This window comes from Dermacentor albipictus, chromosome 5 (genome assembly GCF_038994185.2).
Source record: "Dermacentor albipictus isolate Rhodes 1998 colony chromosome 5, USDA_Dalb.pri_finalv2, whole genome shotgun sequence".
Classification (NCBI taxonomy): Eukaryota; Metazoa; Arthropoda; class Arachnida; order Ixodida; family Ixodidae; genus Dermacentor; species Dermacentor albipictus.
Window position 1 is genome coordinate 172,987,759 of NC_091825.1, and position 18,953 is coordinate 173,006,711.

The window sequence follows — 18,953 nt, forward strand, 5'->3', positions numbered from 1 at the left end:
TTGCTGTGTTGCCCACCCCACAGGCCGCATACTTGCTGGTAAGCTTCCTAGTTCTTTTCCTCCACTGTGAATCAATGTTTTGCCTGTGCAGATACCTGAACACTCTCCCAGCCCATTTACTTTCCTCCATATTCCTCAGCCGTTCTTCATACTCAATTTTACTGCGAGCTTCCCTCACTTCAAAACATGTCCAGCCCATATCAAATTGCACAGCTTCATTTGTAGTCTTCCCGTGAGCGCCCGATGCGAGGCGACCCACTGACCTTTGGTTCCCGTCGAGTCCTGATTGTACCCCTGATTTAAAGCAAACAACCGCATTTCCAAAAAGTAAGTCCTGGAACCATTACCCCTTTCCACATACCTCGGAGGACCTCGTACCTATTGTATCCCCATAGCGCTGTGTGCTTCATTATGGCTGCATTTCTCTTCCCCTTGACTGTTATGGTTTTTTCCTGTGTTTCCATATATCCGTTGCCTTCGTTTATCCATATACCAAGGTATTTATATTCTGTTACCCGAGGTATTTCTTGGCCCTGTATCTCCACTGTCTGTTCACTGTTTTCATTGAATACAATAACACCTGATTTTCTAACACTAAATTTCAAACCTAAATTGTTGCCTTCCTGTCCACAGATATTAGCCAGACGTTGCAAATCACTTTGCTTGTTTGCGAGCAACACAATGTCGTCCGCATAAAATAAACCTGGGAGTTGCTGCTCTATTACTGTACCTGCCTGTTTGTATGAGAGATTAAACCCGATATTACTTCCTTCTAGCGCCCTCTCCATCCTCACCATGTACATCATAAACAGCAGCGGGGATAAAGGGCACCCCTGCCTCAGTCCCTTGTTGATATGAACTTTCTCCGCGCTCCTCATCCCTTCCCATTCAACGCAAACAGTATTTTCTAGGTAAATCTCTCTCAAAATCTGTATACAATCGTTACCTAAGCCTTCCCCTTCCAGAATATCCCACAAAATGCTGCGGTCTACGTTGTCGTATGCTCCTGTAATGTCCAAAAAGGCCACGTACATACAACGGTCTGCTTTCTGCTTTTGATATTTCAATACACTGAGTAAGAACGAACAAGTTATCATCCAAACGCCTACCTATTCTACAGCCATTCTGAAGCTCTCCCAAAATGCCATTATTCTCTGCCCATGCTTGAAGCTTTAATTTGATTGCCTGCATTGCTAGCCTGTATATTACCGATGTAATGGTCAACGGCAGATCTATACGAGTGAATTCTGTCTTTCTCCCCCTTACCTTTATAAATTAAATTCATTCTACTTTGTCGCCAACTGTCTGGTATTCGTCTATCTTTTAAAGTTTTTTCCACTGCTTTCACGAGAGCTTCCTTACTTCTTGGTCCCAGTTCATTTATCAGCCTAACGGGAACCTCGCCTAGCCCTGTGGCTGTGTGCTTAGGAATTTTCTCTTCCGCTTTCTTCCAGTTTAAATTTGTCAGCACCAGCTCCTTTTCCACTTGGGTCTCTTTCATGCTATTTTTTTCCTCAAGTACAACCTCGTCATTGCCTTGGAAGGATTCGGCTGTTGCGTTTCGGATGTAATTTATTGCCGCTTTTCCTTCCAGTAGATCTGTTTTCATCTTCGTCTAGGATATGTTGTTGTATTGTTGCTGACTTCCTGCCTAATAATTTTATGTGGTTCCAAAATATTCTAGGTGCGGCCTTCTTTTTCTCACGTATTTCTGACAACCAACGTTCACTTTCATTTTTCATTTCATTTATTGATACTGTCAGCCCAACTTTGGGCTATTACAGGAGTGGTAGGTCACAATACAACCAAAAATATATTTACACGATAAAGAAAAAATACAAAGAAAAAGTACATTTTGGGGCATGGCAAATACAGCATGTAATACAATACCCAGGTGTACAGTATAACCATTAGGCCAAGTTATGGTATGCGTACACATGTCCTATTGATATTTTCGAGAAAATCGCGTAAAGATGACGTCCTTACTATTGAGTCTGTTAATAGATTCCATTGTTTTATTGCTCTCAGAAAGAAGCTGTATTTAAAACAATCATTGCGAGTAATTGGGGGAGGGATATACATACTGTGGCGATGACGAAAATAGTTACTAGGAGAGAAGTGAAAATAGTCATCTTTATCGATTTTAACATGGCCATGAATAATAAGAAAAAAAAACTTCAAACGATCATACTCAGTTCTAGACTCTAGAGAAGGAAGTTCAGCAAGTTCACATAACTGGGTAGGAGAGTGAGAACGACGATATTTGTTAAAAATAAACCGTGCAGCAAGCCGCTGAATCTTATCCAGCTTAGACTGATTAGATGAAGTGTATGGGTCCCACACAATTTTTGCATACTCCATAACCGGTCGAATCAAAGTTTTATATGCCAGGCATTTTACTTCAGGGGTAGCATTATACAGATTTCTTCTAAGCGACCACAAGGCTTTCTGTGCCTTGGTAAATACGTAATCAACGTGTTCATTCCAACGCAAATCCGAGGTAAGCTTTAAACCCAAGTATTTAAATGTTGACACTCTTTTTAACGCGACACCTTCAATGGAATAATTGTAGTCAATAATACTTCGTTTTCTAGTGATAGACATGTAAACCGTTTTGTCAGAGTTCAGAACCATTTGCCAGCTATCACACCAGTTTTTTACCTTTTGCAAATTTGAATTTAAATCCGTCTGATCGGCAGGTGATTCGATACGGTTATATAATACGCAATCATCTGCGAAGAGTCTGATTGGAACTGTAATGTCATGCGGCATGTCATTGATAAATAATAAAAATAACAGGGGGCCCAATACACTTCCTTGGGGTACTCCAGACTCCACAGGCGAAAAGGAAGACCGGTATCCCTCACATGCGACAAATTGGTCTCTATGGCTTAGGTAGGACGAAAACCATTCAGATAAGCGATGGTTTTTGAATATAGTTTTAATTTTTAATAGCAACTTTGGGTGCGACACCTTATCAAAAGCCTTGGCCAGATCTAAGAATATTATGTCTGTTTGGCCTCGATTATTTATTGTATATGCGAGATCGTGAACAGTCTCTATTAGTTGAGTCACTGTAGAGAGTCCCTGACGGAACCCGTGTTGGCATTTGTTCAGGATATGGTAGTTGTCAAGGTAGACCAATAATTGCTTAGATACGATATGTTCAAGTAGTTTTGAACAAGTGCTAGTAAGGGAGATTGGCCTATAATTTTTAACGTCTGATTTGCTGCCACTTTTATGAATTGGGATAACTTTAGCACGTTTCCATACCCTGGGAAAGGAGCACTGGTTAATAGATGCCTGAAAAATTACAGTTAGAAATTTAGAAACCCACTCTGCATACCTTTGTAAAAATTCATTAGGGATTCCGTCAGGCCCCGTACTTTTTTTAGTGTTCATGTGGAGTAAGAGGTTAAATACACCCTGTTCGTCAATTTTTACATCTTGAAAAGGCGGCCTTTCAGATTCATCTGTAAAATCAGGCAGGAAGCCGTTATCGCGTGTAAAAACCGACGAGAAGAAAGAGTTGAAATCCTGTGCCTTCTTTAGAACGCTATCTCCAGTTTCATGCGAACGAGAAGCAGCTGGGGGGTTAATATATCGCCAAAATTTTTCCGGGGCTTTTTTCAGAAAAGATTGTAATGTGACATTATAGAATCTATTTTTAGATTCTTTGATTAGCCCTTTTAATTCACGGCTCATACTGGAAATGCAGCTTTTGTCAATTGACTGGCAATTCTTTGAAGACGACTTTCGCTTCCGTGTTAGCTTTCTTTTTGCATGAATTATCTCTCTGGTTATCCAGGGATTTTTTCGTTTAGTTGTTTTTAAACGTTTTGGGACAAAGCTTTCCACACAGTGCGCGACCATGTTTGAAAAGAAATTCCATAGCTCGTCCACGCTTGCGCCAGAGTGGACAAAGCCTAGGAACTTATCTAACGAGACTTCGAGGTAATCTAAAATAGATACATCATCGGCTAATGTAAAATCCAAGAACGGTATTTTAGATGCACGGAAGAGTTTGCGCACAGACAAATTTAAAGACGTCACTACCATTTTATGGTCCGAAATACCGTCCTCGATGTCACAGCTCGTAATAAAAGAACATAGGCGACTTGAAACGAAAACAAGATCTAAAATCGTTGAAGTTTCCGCGCCCACTCTTGTGAAGCCAGACACAATTTGAGTCAGATTATAATTAAATGCAATATTTAATAACTGCTCAGAACTCCGTACTTCGGTTCCTCCTGAAGAATTCGACGCCCAATCAATTCCAGCCAAATTCAAATCGCCCGCAAGACATATGTTGTCATCTGGATGCATGTGCAAATTCATAAAGGCTTCCAAGTTTTCTAGTACTTCTACAGGGGAGTTAGGAGGCCGGTACATACCACCGATTAGCAAATTACGGTCGTTCAAGGTAGCTTTAATCCAGACTGTTTCGAGATTGCTTGGATCATTAAGTACCGTAAAAGGAATGTCGCTTTTCAGGAGTATAGCTACCCCACCCCCTCTAGTGCGCCGATCCTTTCTTATTATGGAGTATCCGAGGGGCGTTACCTCAACATCAGTCACATACGGGTTCAGCCATGTTTCTATTATTACCATAGCATCTGGATCGTGCTCAATTACAATGCTTTCTAGGCCATCTTGTTTGTTAAGTACGCTCCTTGCATTCAGGTTAATGATCTTAAAGCATGCAGATTGATTTTGGTCGAGTCAGTCGGCACCCGAAGCCAAACGAAGTGCGGCCGCAGGAGCCTGGTGCGCGTACCGGCGGCTGTTAACCTCATCCCAGGCGTAGAGCACATTGTTAACCCTTATCTTGTCAAAAGCCCATGTTACCTTGGCTCCAGTTTTCCTCTCCTCAATTGTCGACTTCCACAAGTTTTTCCGAGCAGTAGCAACTCTTTTAGAAAAATCTTTGAACGGGGTTCCCTTTAATTTTGAGCAGTTTTTAAATATTTTAGATTTTTCCCTGAAGTCCCCTACTCGGAGTATCACTGGTCGACATGTTCCTGGGACCTTCTTGCCTATCCGATGAATTCTTTCGATAGAGTTAAGTTTTTGTTTTAAAATGTTTCCAAACACATCGTCGTTAACCTTTCGCAGCAGTATTTCCTCAGTTTCAAGTCTGGCCTCTTCTATTCCTCTAACAATAATGTTATTGCGCTTTGAACGATTTTCGAGATCGTCGATTCGTTCCGACATTTGAAGGAATTGATCATCAAGATTTCTCACACAACCTTCAACAGTAACAAGTCGGGTGTTGATGTCTTCAACGCACTGTAGTTTAGATTCGATTGTTTCCAGTCGTTTCTGGACAACCGAAATGGCTGTCTCTGAGGTTGACTGCTTCACCTGAATTTCAGAAATTTTAGAAAGGATTTCTTTCTGCGTGTTCAGCATTTCTTTCACCATATCGTCAAGAGGCCCGGGATTCCCTTGAACATCTCTTGATAGCTTTAGAAGTAGGCATGCTACTGAGAAACATTCACTCGCGCAATTTACAAGCGTGTGTGGACACGGCAACACCACTATGCAAGGATAATTACTACGAAAGCCGTATTTCCGGTCACCAACCTGCACAAAAAGCGGAGTGTCAGGCGACATAGCCACGGCGGTGTTGCCGTGTCCACTGAAGAGCGACGAGCCAGAACCATCCTTTATAGCTGCCAGCCAGACTGTCACGTGATCTCCAGTTGACGTCAATGTGCTCGAACTAGCTGCGCCGTACGATGTATCCACGTGCAGTGGATACGCAGTCTTGATCCATGCTGTATGATCGCAAACGTCTGCAGAAACTACCACCGTAGGCACGTTGTACGCAGGCCCGCGACGATGATAAGCGTTGCTCCCACAGGCCGCAGCAAAAGAAAGGATCCCAAAAAGCACCTGCACAAAAAGCGGAGTGTCAGGCGACATAGCCACGGCGGTGTTGCCGTGTCCTTTTAATTTTGCTTGCACCAGTATTTGAACCATAGACTTTTTCTCCCGGTATATTTCCCATTTACTGGTTACTTCATCCTGTGGCAACTGCGCCTTCTTTGCCTGCCTGTGCTCTCGAGATGCTTTCTTTCGTTCGGCGATCGCTTCACGTATCTCCTTGTTCCACCAGCTTTTCGGTTTCTTTTTTCCTTTCCAACGAACATGTTGTTTCTCTTTCCGCATTTCTGTCGTTATTACACTTAGAAGCTCACCATATTCCCACTCCTTACTTGGCCACTTGCCAAGTTCTTCTTCAACTCTAGTGACTATATTTGCTATTTGTTCAGCGTTCAAATTTGGACTGGCCGTTGTGCTTTCCTTGCTCTCTTTCCCAACTACATATCCCATTTTCAGAATGATGCGTTTATGGTCACTCCCTATGCTGCTAAACCCTTCCTCATCGATGACCATTTCTCTCAACTTATCATGAATTCCTTCTGTCATCAGACAGTAATCAATGGTCGATTGCCGGTTTCCCACTTCCCACGTGATCTGTCCTTCACACTTAGGCCCTGTATTCACGATCACGAGGCTATGTTGCTCGCAAAGGTCTAGCATTGACTTCCCGTTATTGTCGGTATACCCATCTAAATCCTGTATGTGGGCATTCATGTCACCTAATAGGACAATCTCAGCACCATTACCGAAACCCTTAATATCAGCGCTTATGCATTCCACTAACTCTTTATTCTTCTCTGTGTAATTTTCTCCTGTCCACAAATACGTAACTCCCAGCCAAGTTTCTTTCCCACTCATTGTACCTGATAACCAAAGATGCTCTTGACATTGTGAATTTACTGTCTTCCATTTGGCTCCCTGATGGATGAGCATTCCGACTCCCCCTCCCTTTCTTTCCGACTTAGTTCTGTTGCACCCTTCCCATACATAATTCTCAATAACTGGCGGCTCTTCTGAGTCTCTAAGGTGCGTTTCTGTAACCGCATACACCCCTATTTGTTCTCTATGTAACTGCTCCTCAATCCCTGCCCACTTTTCCTTTCTTCTGCCCCCCTACATGTTTATGTAGCCTATTGCATGGCGAGCTCTTGTTCTTGCTTTCCTCCTTTTTCTCTTATCGACGGCGATGCTCTTCTGATGTTCCCCTAGGGGACCTTCTTTATTACTACCTACTCTGACCTCCTGAGCGCCCGCGGGCCCCCTAAAAAAGCAACAGCGCGTTTGAGGTATAGTAGCGGCGCCTGGTGGCGGCGCGGGAAACGACATCTGGGTCGTATTGAACCCTGGTTGTGGCGAAGCACGTTTCTAGGCCGAGTTTTGCGTCGATTCGCACTTTTTTCTGCCCTGTTGCGAGTGCGAAAAGGCTCGTCACTTCTCACAGACCACGCCGACCACGCTTCGAGCTCGCCGCAGCCTATAGTTTAACGAAAACAGACTCTCCGTGTGCCGTGGGACGTAATGCTAGGGGCAGAAGGAATCGGTGACGCCGATCCGGAGAGACCTAGCCCAGCCTCGAAAAGACGTCACCGCGTGGGCTGCCATGAACAAGAAGGCCTGAACCTCAACATCAGATTCTACCGTTTTCCTTCAAGGCCTCACGAAATGGAGCGTCGGGCGCGCTGCATATATAGCTGCAGTTCGTCGCGCTGAGTAAGCGAAACTTCGCGCCATGCTGACTGCTTCGCCTGTCTTGAAGCTTGCTTGATTATCTGCGTTCTAAAGTTCGGTCTTTTGCACCTACAGTCCTGACAGCAGACCGACATAGCAGCAGGCATGGCTGGTAATTGACGATTCGAGACCCGGCCACAGCGACAATTAACAATTTGACCGATGCGAAGTGGTGAAGTGACCAGGTGTGTGCAAATGAGCACAAATGGTCGGGCTCATTCGATGACAATTCACTACTCCACTACGAGCAGCACAGGTTAAGAGAGTTAAATGCGCTCATCCTTGATCTCAAGACAGCACGTCGAGGCAGCGCAGCAAGGCAGTATTGATTGCAGCACATCGATGTTCGAGCGCTGTCATTAAAACCTACATCAAGCGAGCAGCGCACGAGCTCGCGCTGCAGCGCGATTCGCACGTACGTGCGAGCTCATGTGCATTGCATCAGTTATTACCAGTTACTAAAAGGGACAGAACTGATGGCCGCTACTACAACGCAGGCATAACTACTTGTTTAGCGGCATGCAGTCAACAAAGATTGCAGGAGGCCCGCCATTTAGCGACATGGCGAAAGACGGCTGCCGTCGCGGCGCGTACGATCGTGCGCTCGAGCAGTTCGTACATCGCGGCGCGTACCGTCGTGTGCTCGAGCAGTTCCTTACACATGATGCCTGCTTATCGCTGCTGTGGATTCATTTATAGCAAGCATTTCCTCGCGTTTGTGCGCCTGAATGTAGCAGCTAGCGTGCAAACTTTACCTGAAGTTCCACTTCGTCCGCGACTCGCTTCACTTGCGATTGACACGATGCTAAAACTTCGCCGCCTAATTCTTGAACGGCCTACACGTATTCGGCGCTGCATAATTTCTTGCCTTTACGCAGCGTGCCACCTCTGAAAAAATCTTCGGCGCCCGATATTCGCTGCAGGCCGTGAAACAACACAACCGAAAGTGGCGGGTCCATATTGTAAACGTGCTTTCCGGAGCAGACGACCGAGCTTGGTACGACCCATTTTAGCACAGAGAGCGCTTTTTAGCACCTTTTTTCGCATCCCTGGGCAATGCAAGAGCCCCATGGGCCCCCCGCGCGCGCGCGCATGGGGACTAGGGCGTTTCAGGAGCTAGGTGCGTTTTTACACGACACCTATAGCGTCCTCGATCACCTTGCCCCGGGATTGCCCCCAAAGTAAAAGGCGTAAACTGCTGACACGCACGTGGTAGGAGAGAAATGCCGTACTAAAACGCTGCTGCCACGCACGGAAGTGACGTCACAGTTATGATGACGTTGTTTAAACAAGTATGGCGTCTACCGGTTTATAGTTTTGCGCGCGCTGCTGGAGCTGCTTCAGCTTTTCAGCTTAGCTAAAACAGAATTTTACGGTGTTGTGTGATAGAATGTTGTTCTAGTTAGTTGCGCTGGAAGAACGGGATGGTGTTCGAGCTTGCGATCTCGAGCCACACTTGGGCGCAACGCTGGAGCAGCTCGTTTCTTTATGCCTTGGAGCGCGTTTATGGTTGGTAGTGTGGTCTTGTGCAGCTCCTGTTACGTTTTTCAGTGCTGTTGCTCTTGTTTGTTGAATTTACTGATGTGAATGGAGCATATGTGGGCTCTCAGTTTGGCAGAACTTTTTGCTCTTATGGTAAAAAACGTTTAAACTAGTTCCAAATGCTTGTTGCTGCAGTTGCCGCTTAGTGTTGTGCATCGATCGCGAAAAAAAAAAAAAAGTTTCATCCTTCGTAGGATTGCTGTTGCAGATATTGCCTAAGTAAGTGAGCTGTTGCAATTTTTATATGGCACTCGATGTCGCGTTTACCTGTACTGTTTCTTGTCTTGCATGTTCATACTGTTCCTTTGTTTATCGGATTTTGGCGGCTAGCGAATCGCGACTTGCTTGAGCACCTGCTCGCCACAGTTCTAAAGGAACATGTTGAGCAACCCCAATGTAAACTATGAAGACAAATATTGCAGAACGTGGCCCAGCCGCTCATAGTTCTACTTTGGCGCAATTTTGTTCTAAAGCTTGGCTGTCTTGAAGACCAAGAAATTTTCTTAAATTTCTTCCAGCTAGTTTGCTAAGCTGCTATTTAGTATTGCTTCTTGGGATGGCGCTATGCGAGGTACCAGGTTTGCGCAAATGTTCCTCGCAACTTGTTTACAAACATGATGTAGGTTCATTGCAGCAACCTGCATTAGGTTATAGATGTGAGATGCACGCTAATATGACCGGTGTGGGTTTGCGGGTCCCTGCATGCCACTCTCAAGCAAATGCCAAGTTTCTATTGTATGAATCTTCCTTGACTTCGCAGGGCTTGTTTGGTTAATCCCTTCATCTGTGCAATAGAATGCTCATTAGTCATGAGCCTTACCCTGATCCTCTTGTCCAACAAAAAAAAATCATTTAGGCATTGCATTAGGGAATATATCTGAGTGCCAATGTGACAATTTTTGCCTCTGTAACCTTTTTTTTCTCCCATCTTATCAGTGAAGGCCTTGTTCGAACAGAGTGCCATGCAGTGACAGAAATTCTCATCACAGTAAGAAAATCTTTGAAGGAGATTTTTGAGTCTGACTAGGACTTCGTCTTGGGCAAATTGGTGAAGTCTGCTGCACATTGTTTTTGTGTGCGAAAATCTATTTACAGAGGAAGGACACATGAAAGTGCGAACTACTAACTGATTTAATGATTCAAAGGATGAAACATAGTGTACAAATTTTGTGCACAGGCAAGAGGTGAATGTTGTGACAGTGCTAGTTTGTCTTTTAATGCTACAAATAGCCATTAAACAAGTGCACCTCTGGGGAATTAAGGCAATTGAAGTGCTACTAACATGTGCACTCTCTGATAAAATATACCTTCGTGAGCTCATGCGATGTTTTGTTGCTACTCCTGCACAGGATCATAATGTGCGAAAGCACGGCTCATATGAGCAGGCCTTGCAATGTGTGCTGCACCATCCGGTTTATTTAAATTGTTTGAATGCTCCCTCAAATAGTCATTCAGGCATTGGGCCGTTTGGTCCACGTAGAACTTGCCACAGCTGAGAGATATCTTATGACCAACCCACAGCACAATGCTCAATATGGTTGGCGTGATTTTTCATACACCCTAGTCTTTTGGTACGAGAACATAATTGGGCTAATTTGACTGGTGTATAAAGGAACAAATGGGACATTTATCTAGCAGGCATGTTCTTGAAGCTGTGGGTAAATTTGTGCACATATTTGTACATGAGGTGTACAATTTGTACACCTCAGGCCTAGTGGCGTCTGTTCCGCTTACATCTGATTAGCAAGTCCTTGTCGAGCTGCTCTTCAGCTTTCGGGAAATGGATTCGGCCATGGCACGCATGACCTAATTCCCCCACCTGTTCGCTAGTTGCGCTTCTGCTGTGACGGGTGTTGCAACGCTCGCCACCAAGGTGCTCTGTCAGGAGCATATACTAGATTGACAAGTAACCTTATTTCCGCATTTCTTGTCAGCAATTTGGGCACACTTAGCTAAAGCTTTCATGTTTAGTGCACTAGTGAGTAGTTACTCTAAGCACCTTTATGACAAGTTGACTGTCTTTGCTATGCGCTTAGCTGAAAACCTTCTATGTTTTTAAAGCTGATTCTGAACAGTATCCACAATTGCCGACCAAGTCACTTCCTTTGGCCTCCTCGGATGTTCTTATCTTCCAAGCTGAATTAGCCTTTATCGAGCTGAGCCATAATTGTTTGACCAGATGATGAAAATAGGTAATGAACTCGGATAAACCATAGGGTAAATTAAATATGCATTTTTGGAATTTATAAATAGTATGGATGAGGGAAATGAAAGTGGACGAAAAGATAGTTTGCTGTAGGTAGGAGCTGAATCCACACCACCTTCATTAGGCATGTAGTGCCTTACCAATTCAGCTACTGTGGCACACCCTCCCATCCCCTTGGCATAAGCCACTACCACTCACAGCCACAGCAGCAGACGTCTTAACTGCAGGCATCATAAAATACATCAGCAGGCAACTGTTCAAGGGCTCTGACTTCGGCTGCCCCTTGATGCCCTAAGACAGGGTATGATGGTTTATTGGCCATTTGCCCAATTGGGGCAAGTGGCCTGTTGATGTGATTTGATCAAATGAACAGGCATTTGAAATCCCACTTACTCAATTGGTTGTACATGCCGTTACCAAATCTGTTCTTTGAAAGGTGAAGCGTTCCTCACTAGGACACACCATCGGACATAAGAAGAACAGATATCACTAGATATGACTTCGTGCCATATGTGCTCAGAATTAGCCACAAATTGAAAAACTTGACTAGTAGATATGGTGCCCCAATGGTTTCTCCCGCACCGAAGTGATTAGCCCAATTGTGTCTTTGTAACACGAGTACTGAGAGACAAGGATGTACAAAGAACCATGCCAAGCACTTTGTGTGTTGTGCTGTGGGGGTTATCAGCGCAATACCTCTCTGCTGTGGCAAGTCCTATGCAGGTCAGAGGGACTAGTGTCTAAAGGGACACTAAAGGCAATTATTAAGTCAAGCTAAAGTAATAGATTAGTGCTCGAGAACGTCGAAGGCGTCACTGTTATTGCGAACAGAGCTTCAGTAATTGATGAACGGAAGTAACTGCAATACACAATTAGAGGCTGCCCCAGCACATTAAAGTACCAGCCCGATGATGAAGGCACTCCTCATTAAAGTTCTGTCACTAGGACTTATCTACTAGTAATAAAAAGATTGCTGCATTGCATTATAAGATGAAAGAAACTCCTATTCGTCCAGTTCTATTTGATATTTAGAAAAAAGAACCCATTGAGGTTACCCTTGAAAGCATCGCCCACGCTTACATATTTTAGTAGTTTCGTTATCACATAGTGCTGAGCTGGATTTTCTGGCTCGCAAAACTCGCACAAACTGCAAGTTACAGAGAATTCAATGTTTATGTGATGTTGCGGGATTCCCAAACAGTCCGTGCTACTTGATCAAGAGCAGTTGCAGCGGCGAGTCCAACGTTCTGTCTTGGCTCGGTTGCTATATGGCCGGGCTTATGCATTTTGCACAGAAAACTGTAGCACCGTCTGTAGGGTACTGTTTTACTCACCAGTGGAAGTGAAGGGCAGTGATGGCACAACGTCGCCACTCTGTCCTCAGGAGCAGGCAAATTGAATTGCTCTCTAGGTATGCGAACCCTTCAGATGCAATTTTCTCGTAAACTATCTCTTCTTGGCATGGACGAAGCACTGTGAGGTTTATGGAATGCTACTTTAATAGGCAACATCTACTTAGTATTTGCCTTTAGTGTCCCATTAAATGGCCATAATAGGAAGCACTCAAACAATTAAAATAAATTTCATGGTGTGCATCTTGGCACGCTTTGCAAGGCCTACTAATGTGAACTGTGCTTTTTGCGTGTTATGATCTTGGGCAGTGCATGAGTTCATGGAGGCATATGTTATTAAAACAATCCTGCATGTGTTAGTTAATATAATTCATTTTAATTGCATGTGACCTTAGAAGCAGGCTAGTAGCCAATAAACTGTTGTATGCTACCCCAAGGCATTTAGGCGGTCAAAGTTAGGGCCGTCGACCATTTGCCTGCTCCTAAGACCGATTAATGGCAAATCAGTTCTGTGGAAGCCCGCAAAATCAAGGAGGGTTCACGAAAAGGAAAATTCTCATCCACCTGACTTTAGCACAATGTCCTGGGTTCCATCCCAGGACCTGGAGAAAATTTTTTTTCAGCTATGAAACTTTTTTTTTTCGAAGAAATCCCTTATGAGTTTTTAAAAAACTGCTTTGGGCTGAGAAACCTATGAAGCCATCATTGTTTTAACATACATCACATGACATAGCCATAGGTACGTACGATTGTATAACACATAATCACTTATAACTTGACAATCCATGCTTCTCTTTCATATGCTCGTCCAGTACACATGTAGAACGCAACAGTCTGCATGTTGTAAGCTGACTTCAAATGGCCGGAGTAGAAATCATGCTGTCAGTGTCACACAATCATAGTCACTGACGTCTTTTTGCTTTTGTTACACACATAGTTCATTTTACACAAACATGTTGGTCCGCCTAGCAACACTTCACGTTAATCATAACAATGTTGGGTTACCAGCAAAATGTTACCATAACATTGGTTCCCATAATGCATGGGAGTCGCTCCATTTTGATTTCCGACTTGTGTAGTTGTTTAACCCTTTTGCTGGAATTCAAATTAACAAGTCCTCATTGTTAATTACATGAATGCAATAATGACTTGCAGGCTAAGGCAATGTTTTCAGACTTGCGACGGAAGCACTGTGAGCAGAGGTGTATGTACAAAGAAGTTGTGCGAAGGCTAGGTTTGGTCGTCCTGGTCACCAATTTATGGGAGGCAGCATGAAGAGGTAACTAGGCTTATTCAAGCTAGCCAGCCATGGTGTCGCGGGATCTTGGGAGCAGCCGTTCAGGTCGCGTGCACTAGCATGTTCTATTCTTGCTCTGCCTGTGCATGAGCCCATCTTCTTTGCCTATGTTGGAAGTGATAGCCACGCGGCTACAGAGCCCATCCTAGTGCGAAGTGCAATTGAAATAAAGTCCAATGGTAAAGCCCCCAGGTAAAGTGTGCAGACGGTGTCGTCATTGGTAGTGTCGGGTTCTCGCAATCTGAGAGATATACACCAGGCAACACCGGCAGCATAGGGTGTGAGTGAAGCGCAGCCACATATGATACCAAAGTGAGAAATCGCAACCTGCCACAGGCACTCGTAGATGCACGGGCCTGTAGAAGTCGGAGCTCCAAAAGTAGACCATCTGGCAGCTTGGGACTTGCTTGGAGATAGCGCAAGTGTTGGTCACTCATGTTGTTGACTTAGAAGTGATTCTCGAGCTGAAGAAACCAGATGGCAAAGTTGCTCCTGCAAAATTTCGGTAGGCCATGCATCTGCGGAAGATGTGAGCACAACATCGGAAAGCTTGCCTGCTGCTGCTTTCAGTGGAATCTCGAATGCCGATAGCATCAGGGTTGCAGTGGTCACTCAATGCATCACGAAGGTTGTGCTTGTGGCAACGCCGCACCAGCGAGAGTGAAATTTGCACCTTGTTGAGTCGGTGGCTGAGCCTCTGAATTGGCGATGAGTGAGTTGCCCCGAGTGGAAAGCGGGCAGCTTGTGGGGACGTCTAAGGAAGAACAGCGACGAGCTGTAAAGTAGCCGAAGGCGCTTGCGTTTAGCCCAGTGTATTTCTTGGAAAGAATCGTCGAGCAGCTGCCTTTGAGCTGGGGGAGGAAGCTCATGGACCACGTAGAGGTTTGATGCTGGGGTCGGCGCATGCCGACGACCGGCACGGGTAAACGCAGGTGATGTGGGACGACCATATTCAGAATGACACGATAGATGGCGAGAGCTGTTGTGATGGAGCACCAGCTGGAGGAGAGTGAGTGCTCGAGGTGACATAGTGAGCAAGGACGGCTGCCCACGAGTCCTTGTACAAGTCGGAGCAGGGGCTGAGAGCCGGAGCCTGGAACCTTGTTAAGAAGGAAATGGTTGTTTAGCGGGATGAACCAGATGTCCAGCATGTCAATGTAGAATTCCCATGCCCCCTACAATCGCAAGACTTCTGCCAAACCGTGCGAGGCCACGTCACTACTTGCCTTGGTAAAGTCGGTGCGCTGATGCTGGCATGGCAGGGCTCAGTCGTCCTGGTCACCAAGTTGTGGGAAGGCTGGGCTCGGTCAGCTGTGTCATCACTTTGAGGGAGGCAGAGCGAAGAAGTAGCTGCCGTACCCACTGTTTGTTTAAGCCAGCCATGGTGCCACGGGATCTCGGGGCAGGCTGACACCGCGGCCGCTTTGGTCAAGTGCGCTAGCGTGATCTATTCTCGCACTACCTGCATGTGAGCTCATCTTTTTCGCCTGCGTTAGAGGTGACAGTCATGCCGCTACGAGGTACTAAACATGTTTAGTGTTTGAGCATCTCTGAATTGCATGAGCTATTAAATACACCCATCACACAAGTGCAGAGCCCTTCCGCTAATTCTATCTGGCAGGAGTCTTTTGTCCTGTAAATATTCACGTTTTCCCTGTCCATTGTACAGCTGTATCCTGCTACGTCTACTTAGTTAGATGCCGACGCCAAACTTGGAGGAAAAAGCGAAGCTAGATCCTTATTAAACGACTTCAATGTGATAGAATTTTTACAATTATCAGCATTCAAAATTAGCTCTCATTACAAACCACATTTAAATTTGCAAGAAACTCTAACTAAAAGGCACAGCTTATACTTTCTGATGAGCCTACCTTGTGCATTTTCATTCCTTAAGAATTTGTGTACTTTTCCTTATAGCTTTTATCTTCAACATTAAGTGAACAGGGTTTTTCAACTTATGGTCAAAAGACATTTACACAAGAACTAAAATTCGTGCTATCTTGTGCTGTCAGGCCAAATTTAAGCTTTTCTGTGTTGTATGTCATCTTGCTTTTGTGTTCTACTTGGCGCTTAATAGACAATTTACGCACAAACAAACCATTTGTATTACAGACTCCAACTTTATATGCAAAAAGTATTGCCATTGCAGACAGAAAACACTGAAATATAGTAATTCTGATAATTGTTTTCCGCGCAAGAAATTTGGTTGGCTTTGGGCAAGGGTCTAAAAATGTTGCATAATTTGGTTTCCTAAAGTCAGTTTTTCCGTAATACAGCTGTAGTCACAGGACATGTGTGTTCCTTAATTACAGACGTGCGCACCACATGTGCTTACACATGTGCTTAAGATACCCCGACAGACATTTTACACACAAACAAACCATTTGTATTACAGACTCTTCAACTTTAAATCCAAAAAGTACTACCATTGCAGACATAAAATACTAAAATATGGTAAAAAATTCTGGGAATTGTTTTCTGCACAAGAAATTCGGTTGACTTTGGGCAAGGGTCCAAAAATGTTGTGTAAGTCCGTTTCCTAAAGTCAGATTTTCCGTAATACAGCTGTGTTACGCGGTGAAGCATGTCAAAAATGAAAAGAGGCTGTTGTCACAGGACATGCGTGTTCCTTAATTACACATGCACGCCCCTGCTGTCTCCTGTCATACTACAAATACCGACACATGTAATAACTACTGGCAGCCATTCAAAGCTGTTTGTGTGGAGATTTAAGGCCCATGTTCTGGGGTGAAAAGTGCGGCCCTAGCTGTAAGAAAGTAACGTTTTGTTTATCAAGCCAAAGTTTATAGTGTTCATGTTTTTTAAGTGTTTAATATTTCTAGAATAATAGCTACATCCTTGCAAGGTAGTTGAAATAACAGCTCAAATTGCCCCAGCCATGTCCAAAGTAGCTCTGATGGCCTGCTAGTACAATAAATAGGTGTATTGGTGCTTTTACTGACAGGAGACGGAGGGTGCACAGACGTATCATTAAGGGGACACTAAAGCAAAACAATAAATCAGTTTAGACTAATAAAGCATTGTTTTAGAACCCTGCAGGCAGTCATTTTAAAACAATAGTTTGGTTATTAGATGTGAAAATGAAGTTCGAAGTATCAGTATTTGAAATTCACGCCAAAACCTCGACACAGCTGTGTCAGTGTGACGTCGGGGATTTCAAAGTATATTTTTGCATTTGGGCAGCGTTGGCTGAGTAAAACTTCCAGAAACTTCATATTTGGTTCCTTTAGAACACAATGTAGACAGTCTGTACCGCTATGTACTTAAGTAGGCCCTAGAAGATACCATCCAAATCCATGACGTCACAGCGACCAGGTCTGGGAACTTCAAGGAGGCGTCGCCACCCGTCTTTTGTTTTTGCACTTTTTCTGGTCTACCAAGCATCTTATACTGGTAAGAGTGGTGTTTTTGGTCTTGTAGAAAGGTAATTTACTAATGCAGAAGAAATAATTTTTCTCTTTATTGTCACTTTAAGGAACACATTATATGTCCCTGACAGTGGCCCCTTTCCACTTTTATAATATGCTTCGCCGTCGTACATTGCATATGCTTCACTGCATAACAAGCCCGTATTGTGGCGAAGCTGATTTTAGGAAACTGAATTATGCAACATTTCTGGGAACCTTACATGGCTTCATTTTGTAGAGGCTCTAGGAAAAGGCACGCTGCTCTATATTCGCAGCAAACATAATCTGCGTCATAGAAAAAGAAATGTTTGTGATGTTTATTCGCAAAATATTCATGTAACGTCAGCCAAAATATTACCTGCCGTTTTATTGTGGCACTGCTGCCAGTAAGCCTGAATACCTGAGTGGGTCTGAGTAGTCTGGCTCTGAAAATTGCCCATTGATAATATTTGCATTCCGTTAAGATCAGTTTTTGCCTTTACTAAGATGCAAATGAAAAAATGTTACTGTGATGTAGCATTTAGCATGACTTAATACGTCCCGAAGACATGGTGGACCGATCACACTGAAGGCGCAGTTCAATCTTAAGCTGGGTCCCCACAAGAGATGAAGAACACGATGTGATGATGGTCATGTGCAGAAGATGAAGTGCCTAAGAAATGCCCACATTATAATTATTTGTGTCAATAGAAGAATTATAAGCAACCTCTAAAAATCTGACTTGTTGTGATGAAATTTAAAAAGTTGGCAGGTATGTATTATGACATTGGTGCAGAAAACATTCATTTTGTCATTAAAGAAAGTCATGTATGCATTCACTTTTTCATCTTCCCTCTTGTGCTTGGGCCTTCATTGGTCTGCATTGTGCAACAGGTAAAATGATGAGAAATATAACTAAAGACAAATAAAATCCTAGCCTTCTAACATACGCCTGCTCAGTACACTATTGACACGCTCTGGTTTATTAAGCGTGCTCACCTGTCAATTCAGGCACAGAAGCAGGTCCTGTTCTTGAGCTGAAACATACACAGCCATGCTTACATAGGAAACAACTTTCAGGAGGCCAATTATTGACACGCATTGCAGATAGTACTATGGATCAAGCATGAAGCTGACCACAATGCCCTCGAACTCTTCCCAACATACATATATTTTCTAGCATCCTGGGCCAACCTTCTGGCCATGCTTTGAAGCTGCTGTCAGGTTTCGAACCAAGCCCAATCTTTCTGGCTTTGTTGTCCTCCTCGTCGTACCATTTCCCCCCTCATTTATGTTTGTCTTATTGAGATAGATATTATGTGATGATTTTTCATTTGTGTGTAGTTTGGGCAAAATCAATTTCGAATAAAACAAGCCACCCAGCTATTTTTATGGCCTAATTTTTGCGCTCATTGATCATGGAGACCTACCTGCACGGCTGCATGTATATGGCAACTAAGTTCTTGTCAGATGTTATGTGAATATTTAATTAATAAACTTCATTTACATTTCTGCGCAGCACAGACCCATTG